This window comes from Diceros bicornis, chromosome 33, assembly GCF_020826845.1.
Source record: "Diceros bicornis minor isolate mBicDic1 chromosome 33, mDicBic1.mat.cur, whole genome shotgun sequence".
Lineage (NCBI taxonomy): Eukaryota > Metazoa > Chordata > Mammalia > Perissodactyla > Rhinocerotidae > Diceros > Diceros bicornis.
The window spans coordinates 36,368,953-36,378,295 of record NC_080772.1 but is presented as its reverse complement, the minus strand read 5'-3'; positions in this window follow the sequence as shown (position 1 = coordinate 36,378,295).

Here is a 9,343-nt window from a genome sequence, read left to right as displayed (position 1 = left end):
TGAAGAGCAATATTGGTCGGCAGGACTAACAAACCCATGGGCAAAATCACATTGCAGAAACGTGTTGGAAAAATTGTACCCTTTGCTAAAGAAACAAACTTTAATATTTTCCCTCATACCAACATAAAAGGCAACAATCTACCTAATTCCTCTGGCTAACAGACTCAGACAGGAGGAACCAGATCGTCCCTGAGCATTTGCTTCAAAAGGTGCCAGATTTGAGCTTCTCGTTGTTTTCAGCTTTAGTAGAAAGTGATGAGGTTAGGAAGGCAGACTGTACGTATCGGATTGACATGTCCCTGCAATTTGCAGAACCTACATGTACAGCTGTTTACAAAATCTCCAAGTTAATTAAGTGCACTTTAGGAAGTTATCCTTGTGAATCAGCTAACATTAGCATAATTACCAAAGTCTCATGCTGTGAGGGGGCTAAAAAAGCCAGGCTGATGTCGGAAGTAATAATACACACAGGATTCCATTCTAAGAAATGCCATTAGTATGTAATATTAAAGTCTGTATAATAAGCCTATTTCCAAGCCCCAGAAGATGGTCACTGTAACAGCACACTGCTGAGAGGGTTTTCACAAATTATATTAGCCAAAAAGCCTACAACACAGATGCATTCAGCAACCCATGTATAAATCGATCACTATAATAAAATGTATCATTTTGTAGAGTCACCGTTTTTTAATCTAGTGTTAGAGTATCATAAAAACATGGCAAGTTTTACAAAAGGTTGGTTGGTGCTTTTCAGGATTTAAGAGAATGGACAGAAATTGTTAAATAGTGCTTACTTGACAAATGGGAGTTTGTGTATACAAAGAGTGATTAGAAAAACCAGAAAGAAAAGGTGAAAATAGGGCCTGAAAAGAGTCTGATAGTAGGAAAAAAACAAAGGAAAAAATCCTGAACTTGTGAATAATATGCTCTCCCCTTATACCCTGTAAAGAAATTAAAATATAACACCATTGCGATTTATGCTTTTCCTCTGTCGCTTATTTCCTCTCCCAAACTATCCTATTTCAGATAATATCATCTTTATTTTTCCAATGCCTCAGACTAAAATCTAAGAAATAATCAGTAACTCTTCCATTGCTTATATAGTGTCAACAAATCCCTATTCCTTCTTTTTTTTTTTTATAATTTTATTTATTTATTTTTTTCCCCCAAAGCCCCAGTAGATAGTTGTATGTCATAGCTGCACATCCTTCTAGTTGCTGTATGTGGGATGTGGCCTCAGCATGGCGGGAGAAGCAGTGCGTCGGTGCGCGCCCGGGATCCCAACCCGGGCCGCCAGCAGTGGAGCGCACGTACTTAACCGCTAAGCCGAGGGGCCGGCCCCCTATTCCTTCTTAAATCTTTCTAATTATCCTTTCTCTTTCAAGTCCAATGTTAACACCTCAGTACATATTTTCTGTTCAATTCGATAAACATTCACTTTTTACCTACAGTCTGCTCCAATCACTGGTCTACCTTCTTGATCCCTTTGCCATGAGAAAAATCAGATCTTCCTAAAATACCACTGTCTTCACCCATTCAGGCTGCTGTAACAAAATACCACAGACTGAGTAGCTTATAAACAGCGGAAATTTATTTCTCATAGTTGTGCAGGCTGGAAGTCCAGGATCATGGTGCCAGCAGGGTCAGGTCAGGCCCTTTTTCTTGTTCATAGCAGGCTCTCACTGTGTCCTCACACGGTGAAATGGACCAGAGATCCCTCTGGAGACTCTTTTGTAGAGGCACCAATCCCATTCCTGAGGGCTCTGCCCTCACGACCTAAGCACCTCCCCAGGGCTTCACTTCCACATACTATTATATTTGGGGGTTAGGATTTCAACATATGAATTCAGGGGGATGTAAACATTCAAACCATAGCAACCACTTCTGACCATGTTACTTCTCTGCCCAGGGACCTACAAGTCCCTCTTCCTGATTTAAATCTTATTTACCCAAATTTACCATTACCCCAACTGTATCCTCCACTGAAGCTGGTCTCCTTGCTTTTTCTGGAACTAACACCTACCTTTCTTCCTCTGGCATTTGTCCATGCTGCCTGCCATAGTATGGAACATTGTCTCTTCTCCACCACTTACGTCTTTCCTATACTTTCAAATCTCTCCCAACTGCCTCTAAAAACATCAACCCATGACGGTTTCAATCTCAGAGGATTGTCTTTTGCACTTTCAGGAGGTACCACATAGTACAGCACTCCACTCGCCTCTAATTTCTGCTTAATTGTGAATTATTTCTGCTTAATTATAAATTATAACAAGGCAAAGACTAGCTCTTATGCTTTATTTGTATAAAGACAGAAAGCCAAGTTTTTTTTAAAGGGAGAGAGAATATTAATAGGCAATTCATGGAAGCAAAATAAATAGGTAATGAACATAGAAAAGATGCTTGACTTCACTTGAGCTCAAAGAAATACAAATCAGAACAAAAATGGAATACCACTTTACACCTATCAAATTGGAAAACATTTGAAAGCAGATAATAGGGAGAGCTGGCAAGTATGTAAATTGGAGCTCCCATTCTGATGGTACTTGGCAGTACTATGGCAGTACAGCTTAACTATCAGGAGTACTACTTCAGATATACATCCTAGAAAATTCTCAAGCAGGTCCATAAGAGAAAATGGATGATGATATGCATAAGAGGACACGAATTGTTTGTAGCGCAAAAGAACTGGAGGCAACTCTGGTGTCTACCATTACGAGAATGAATAAAAAAATATGGTGTGTGGGAGTGTGGATGTGCTTTAAGATGAAATTCTATCCAGCCATTAGAAGTAATGAATTAGATTTACACATAACAACATGGATAGATCTTTTTAAAAAACTAGTGTGGATTTTTTTAAAGTAAGAAAAGAGAATGGCTCTTCAGTAATACCATGCATGTATATTTTTATAAAGCCTGTCTGATAAAGACTATCAGGGACAAACCTGTAGCTCATCAAAGCCAAACTTATTAATTTGCTGTGACAAGGGAGACTGTTCACCAGAGGAAACATGGGCGTCCCGCCAAACACAGGTAAGAAGACAGTTATTATAGGATGTTGGGGAAAGGTAGAGGTTAGGTAGAGTTTAAATGAAGTGATGTTTTGAGAAGCTCAAACTAAAGCAAGACGCTATGTAAAGGGGTTAACATCAGACCTGGGCCAACAAGCAGACTCAGGGTCCTGTTCCCTTGGAAACTACTCAGTTTAGATAAATACAGACTGCTGTGTCCAGAATCCCCTTATCTGCAGCTGTATACCTGGCTGCTTCTCTGTGTCAGAATGACACAAGTCCGCCAGGCGAAAGCAGAATGCTTCAGTCTCACTGATAAGATTTCGAACAGCCAAGTTTCTAACAATCTTTGATCTTAGAGAACAAAGTTTCTCAGCACTGTGTCCTTTTGTCGATTAACAAAAGCAGTGTTTACAGGTTTCCAATTTAAAACATATACAAAACAGTGTATGTCTTTCAAAAGTTCATTCATGTCTAAGGAACTATGTTCAATGCATTAGAGATGGCAACTATGGGGGGAGAGGAAAATGGAAGTGGTAATAGGAACAGATGATGTGAGAAGAAAACAATAAATCAAGAGAACCAACTAATGAGGATAGTGAGCTGAGAAACACGCCTCACAAAATTCCATGCACTTGGGCTTCAGTGTTGTGTCTGGTGACAAGCTAGCAGAGAAGTGAGAGCCCCCCAATGTTTCCTTTAGCCTCAGTTACTCCTGAGCCACTGGGGTAGCTGCTGTGGACAATGAGGCTTTCCTTCTGCATCTAGACAAGTCTCCACTCGACCACTGCAGAGACTACCAAGCATGCTTAGTGCTATGGACTGAATTGTGTCCCCCCATATTCATACATTGAAGCCCTAACTCCCAATGTGACTGTATTTGGAGATGGGGCCTTTAAGGAGGTAATTAAGGTTAAATAAGGTCATAAGGGTGGGGTCCTAATCCCATAGGAAGAGGAAGAGATACCAGGGCTGATCGTGCAGAGAAAAGGCCACGTGAGGGCAACATGGCAAGAAGACAGCCGTCTGCAAGCCGAGGAGCGAGCACCTTGGTCTTGGAATTCCAGCCTCCAGAACTGTGAGAAGATGAACTTCTATTGTTTAAGCCCCTGGTATGTGGTCTTCTGTTACGGCAGCCCTGGAGGACTAACACACTTAGTCTCATGAACTGTGGTGGGAGAAGCTGTTGGTTGGAGACATAGGAAAGAAGGGCAGTGAAACGAGGATGCAGAGAACATCGTGGGGAATCGAGAGGCAGTGGCAAGAAAGGGGGGTGGATGCGTAACATAACGGGCACTGGGGAGCAACTGTGCAGGAAAATATTGAGTTCCAGCCTTAAATTTTATCAGCTCGTTTGTTAAGTACATCCTGAACAGCGAGTTACCAGCAACTTAACTATGGGGAAGAACAGTCATTGAAATCTGGGTTTGTAACTTCCATAAATGTGGACCATACTTCTCTCAACAAATCTTAATAAATTCATTATTCTTTGTAAAACCCCAGGGTATTATCATGTCCTAATTCCTAACAGACCCCAGGCCCAGAACCCATTCTTGATAATATTAATTCTATACTTTGCTTAAAGATGTGAAATATGTGAGGAGTGGGGGATAGGAACAAGTTAAGACATGGATGGGGCCATATTTTTTCCCTATGAATCTCAAAAACATTTTCTGATTAAAAAATTTTTTAAAGGTGGGTTTTTTTCTCCCTAGGATAGCATAACTGTGTGTGTTCAATAAAAAGTAGCTGAGTGAATGGAATCTCCAAATTAAATGTGGGATTCCCTCTGTCCAGAGCTGGAGCAAGACCCAGCCTCCTGGAGTCTACCTCTATCACTCTGCCACGCCTCAGTGTAGCTGCTGAGATTTTTCGTGAAATGATCAGGCTTTAAATCACATAGAGCCCTCCAGGTCTTATTCTTCTGAACTCCCTTCACTCTTCTCAGCTGAGGATTTATGAATTCCCTGGAAGTGCTCACTCAGGTTTTTTTCTTCCCCACCCAGATCCCCTCAAGACGGCAGGGTTTCTGTCTTCCAATATTCTAGACTCAAATTCAAGTAACACGAAGTCTCACTGTGGTTGACAGTCTTCCAAATGCTATTGGTGCAGAACACCCCCAACCTCCTCCCCAATCTCTCCAAGGGCGTGTTGTCTCCTGCCAGCTGTCTACACTCGTGATGCAGCCTGGTTTCCAATTGCTATGACGTGGATTAGCACTGACATCCTTCCCTGCAGGACCTCCATCCCCCACCCATCTCCTCGCCTCAACAGTGTGCCCTCCAGGCAATGCAGACTAAATCTAGCATCAGCTTAAACCAGGCATCATTAAGAAGGCAAAACAGTCACCCTACTACTATTCTCTGAACACACGCGAGGGCATTTGAATGTGCCCAATAAAAATTCACATGTTGAATAGCAGAAAAAAGAAAAAAAATGTCGAGGCAAAAGTGAGTCCTCCAGGGGCCAGCCCAGTGGCATGGTGGTTAAGTTCACATGCTCCGCTTTGGCAGCCCGGGGTTCACAGGTTCGGATTCCAGACGTGGACCTACGCACCGCTTATCAAGCCATGCTGTGGCAGCATCCCATATAACGTAGGGGAAGATGGGCATGGATGTTAGCCCAGGGCCAATCTTCCTCAGCAAAAAAGAGGAGGATTGGCAACAAATGTTAGCTCAGGGCTAATCTTCCTTAAAAAAAAAAAAGGAAGTCCTCCACGCTAAGGTTTGAAACAGGCTCGAAATAATAACAGCTAACATTATACAGCATTTACTGTGTGCCAGATATTGTTCTAAGTGCTGTACCTCTATTAACTCATTTAAATCTTCTTATCAACTCTATGAGGTAGTTATTGTTTTTTTCATCTTCACCCTTTTCCAGATGAGGAAAATGAGACAGTAATTATTGGAGTTGCCCTGGTTCACTGTAAGTGCTAAGATTCCCCAAGTTAGGATATTGGAAAAGACGCACCAGACTCCACAGAGCATACCCATATTCACATACGGATTTTATTTAGAGGCCATGGATACAACACAGCAAGAGAAAGAGAGCCCAGGCCAGCACTGGGGGCTCTGACTGACATCCCATGAACAAGCTCCCAGCATCCTTACTCACACAGGATCTGACCACGTTCTGTTTCAGGATTGAACTACCAACATCTGTGCAAGGCATCTAGGCTTCAGAGATCTCAAAGCTGAGGTTTCCAGTGGGGGTCTTATACCTCTGGAGCCACCAATGAAGGCAGGCTGACCAACCAGTTAGGCCACCAGAAAACCTTCAGTGAAGACTGACCCTGGGGGTCACCAGAGGAGTTTGGCACTTTAAACACCACATCATAAATCCCACCACCCTTATCTTGGCTAAGAGTCAAACCCCGGGGACACCCAGGGGTCCCCAGAGATAAAGACTAAGCTTTTCCCTTCTACTTCTTCTTTCTTCCCCTACCACTGCTAACCCACATATCCCTCTTCTCCGGACCCCCGACAGCCCATGTTCATTAATCATTGACTAGTCGACAAGTAGTCTGTTGACTAATTGGCTAACTGACGATGCGTAGATATATGAAAGTTCTTCCTCCACCCCACCTGGGTCTGACAGCAACAATCAGTCACCAAAGGAATAGTGCAGAATGGGCTGGTTAGAGGGGATGTTTCCTGGAAAGATCTCCAGAGAAGGAAGAAGAAAGCAAGGAGCCACTCGGCAGACGTTCTACACTTGATAAACATTAAATGGTTAAAGAAGCAAAACAAAGTCTCTTTATAGAAGGGAAATTTTTTCTGTGGGCGCAAGTGTTTATTCAACAAGCAATTTCCCCTGACTCCCTGAAGCCATCTCCAAGTGTTATTTGCTCAAAATCTATTACAAAATTACCCTTACATTACTTTCATCTGTGGCCTTGAAAACTCAGCACAACCTATAAGCTGTTCTCTAGTCTTAGAAAATGCCCAGCTCTGCTTTACTTTGTTGGACTATATCAATTTGCTTTTGCTAACTAAAACTTAGTGACTTAAAATAACAATCATGATTTTGTAGGTTGCCAAATTGGGGTGGGTTCAGCTGGTGGTTCTTCTGGTCTTTGTTGGGCTAATTCATGCTCTCGAGTCAGCTGCTGGGTTGGCTGGGGGGCTGCTGGTCTAGGAAGTCTCAGGTGGGACCGCTGTCTCTAATCCACGTGGTCTTCATCCTCCAAAAGGCTAGCCTGGGCTTGGAGGCTGCACAGGGTAAGAGAGAGAAAGTAGGAGGGAGCACAGCTCTGGAGGTCTAAGCTCAGAATTGGCGCCTCACTACTCTACCACATTCTATCAGCGAAGTCACAAGGCCAGCCTAGATGCAGGGGGTAGAGAAAGAAAATCCACCTCTTGATGGGAGGACTGCAAAGTCAGATTGCGAAAGGGGTGGCTACAGAGAAGGGAAGGATTGTGGGCATTTTTGTAACCCTATACACCAGATAGGATTGCCAGATAAAATATAGGACACCCAGGTTAGCATAGGCATGTCCCATGCCATATTTAGGACATGTCTATACTAAAAAATTATTCACTGTTTATCTGAAATTCAAATTTAACTTGATGTCCCATATTTTTGTTTGCTAAATCTCTCAACCCTTCACACAGACCATGTCAAAAATAAACAAAACCTTTCTTTATCTAAAACAGAGAACTTTGAACTTGAAATTACTTTTAAAGTGTACAACCACACCAAATGTTGTATTAGACTGAGCCAAAAGCTCTAAGTACACCCAGAGGAAAGAGTGACTTGGCCCCTTTTCCATATTCTAAGAATGATCTTTGGCTTAACACTGGTATTAAATAACCCTAAAGTAATATATAACAGACTGTTTCATTTCAGTTATGCACTAGATGAAAAATTGCTACACAGAACACCAACAAGAGTCTGTATTTTCTGTAATTTGGGCCTATTCGATATTTATAATAATTCTTTTACCTTCCTATGAGGAATTTTAAAAATCTTTGGAAGATATTAATCATTATGCTGTTCTGGAATTTATTATATCTAATCAGACCAAAGATACTTGAAATTCATGTTTTAAGTATGTCACCCATACACTGTAGTAAAATTTGATGTTTTCCTCTATGAGTCTTTATGACTGGCTGTATTTTCCCTACTATAACTTTTGTGACTAGAAGTGACAGTGCAAAGGGCAAATAAATGTGCATCATTAAGCAGTACAACTACCATTTCTAGACAGTAACTCCCTCGGCTAAGGAAAGGAAAGCATACCTGAAAGGTCACAGCCCCTCTTATGTCACTCTGCCTCTCTGCCCGCTGCACACAATGCTTCTGCTGCAAATTTACGAGCACCTCTCTACTGGGCGTCCTGAGTAATACAGAATTCAGCACACAGGGCATGCTAAGGATTATTAACCAGGCACGGCATGCGGTTTCTTACACCCAGCTTTAAATAAATCAAAGCTCTGTTGTTTAGACCAGAATCTTCGACTTGAGAGGGAATTTAGAGATTCCTACTCCAAGCCCCCACTATACAGAATTCTGGGTCCAGGATCACACCAGAGTATGGCAGAGCACAAGGACAAAGATACCACATTGTTTTTCAAACATGAAGATCATGGGCTAACTATCATTGATAAAAGTAGGACTTTTTCAAATTAACAAGTACATTTCCCAAGATTTCTGAGGCGAAATGATGGTCAAGTCTGCCACGTTAGGACCATATTTATACTCCAAATCTGAGAGGAGAGTTCCACGTTTAGCTTGTCCTTCAGAAAGGGACTCACCACAGATTTCACGAAAATGGGAATGTGAAAGATGAACACAGCTGGAATTTTGATATCCCATTTGTAAAAGTGAGTAAAGAGATTCAGTTATGAAATAAAAGGGTTATTACAAACACATATTCATCGCCCTGTACCAACAATGTTCCCAACCCACCCTCCTGTCTGACTTCAAGCCAGGCACAACGTCGATTTCTTTGTCTGGAAGTTCTTCTGATTTCTCTACATTATAAAGCCCTATGTAACCTTCAAATCCCAGAGGAGACGCCAAACCACCCAGGAAGCTTTTCCAGGTCTCCCCACTGTTCTGATTGCTCCCCACATTGAAAGAAAATCACCCCACTCCAAGCTTCAATGTTTTCTCATATAAACGAACTTCTCTCCTTACGATGCTCTAACACATACCTGATTCATGCATTCTCTCTGGGTCCGTTAGGGGTGCCTCCTAAATGCCAGTTCTCTTCCAGGCTCTGGGGAGGCAGTAGTGAACAGAATAAACAAAATCTCTGATTCCTTAGAACTTATATGATGGTGGGTGAAGAGGACAAGAAACAAAATAAGCAAAACCTAACCAGGGAAGAG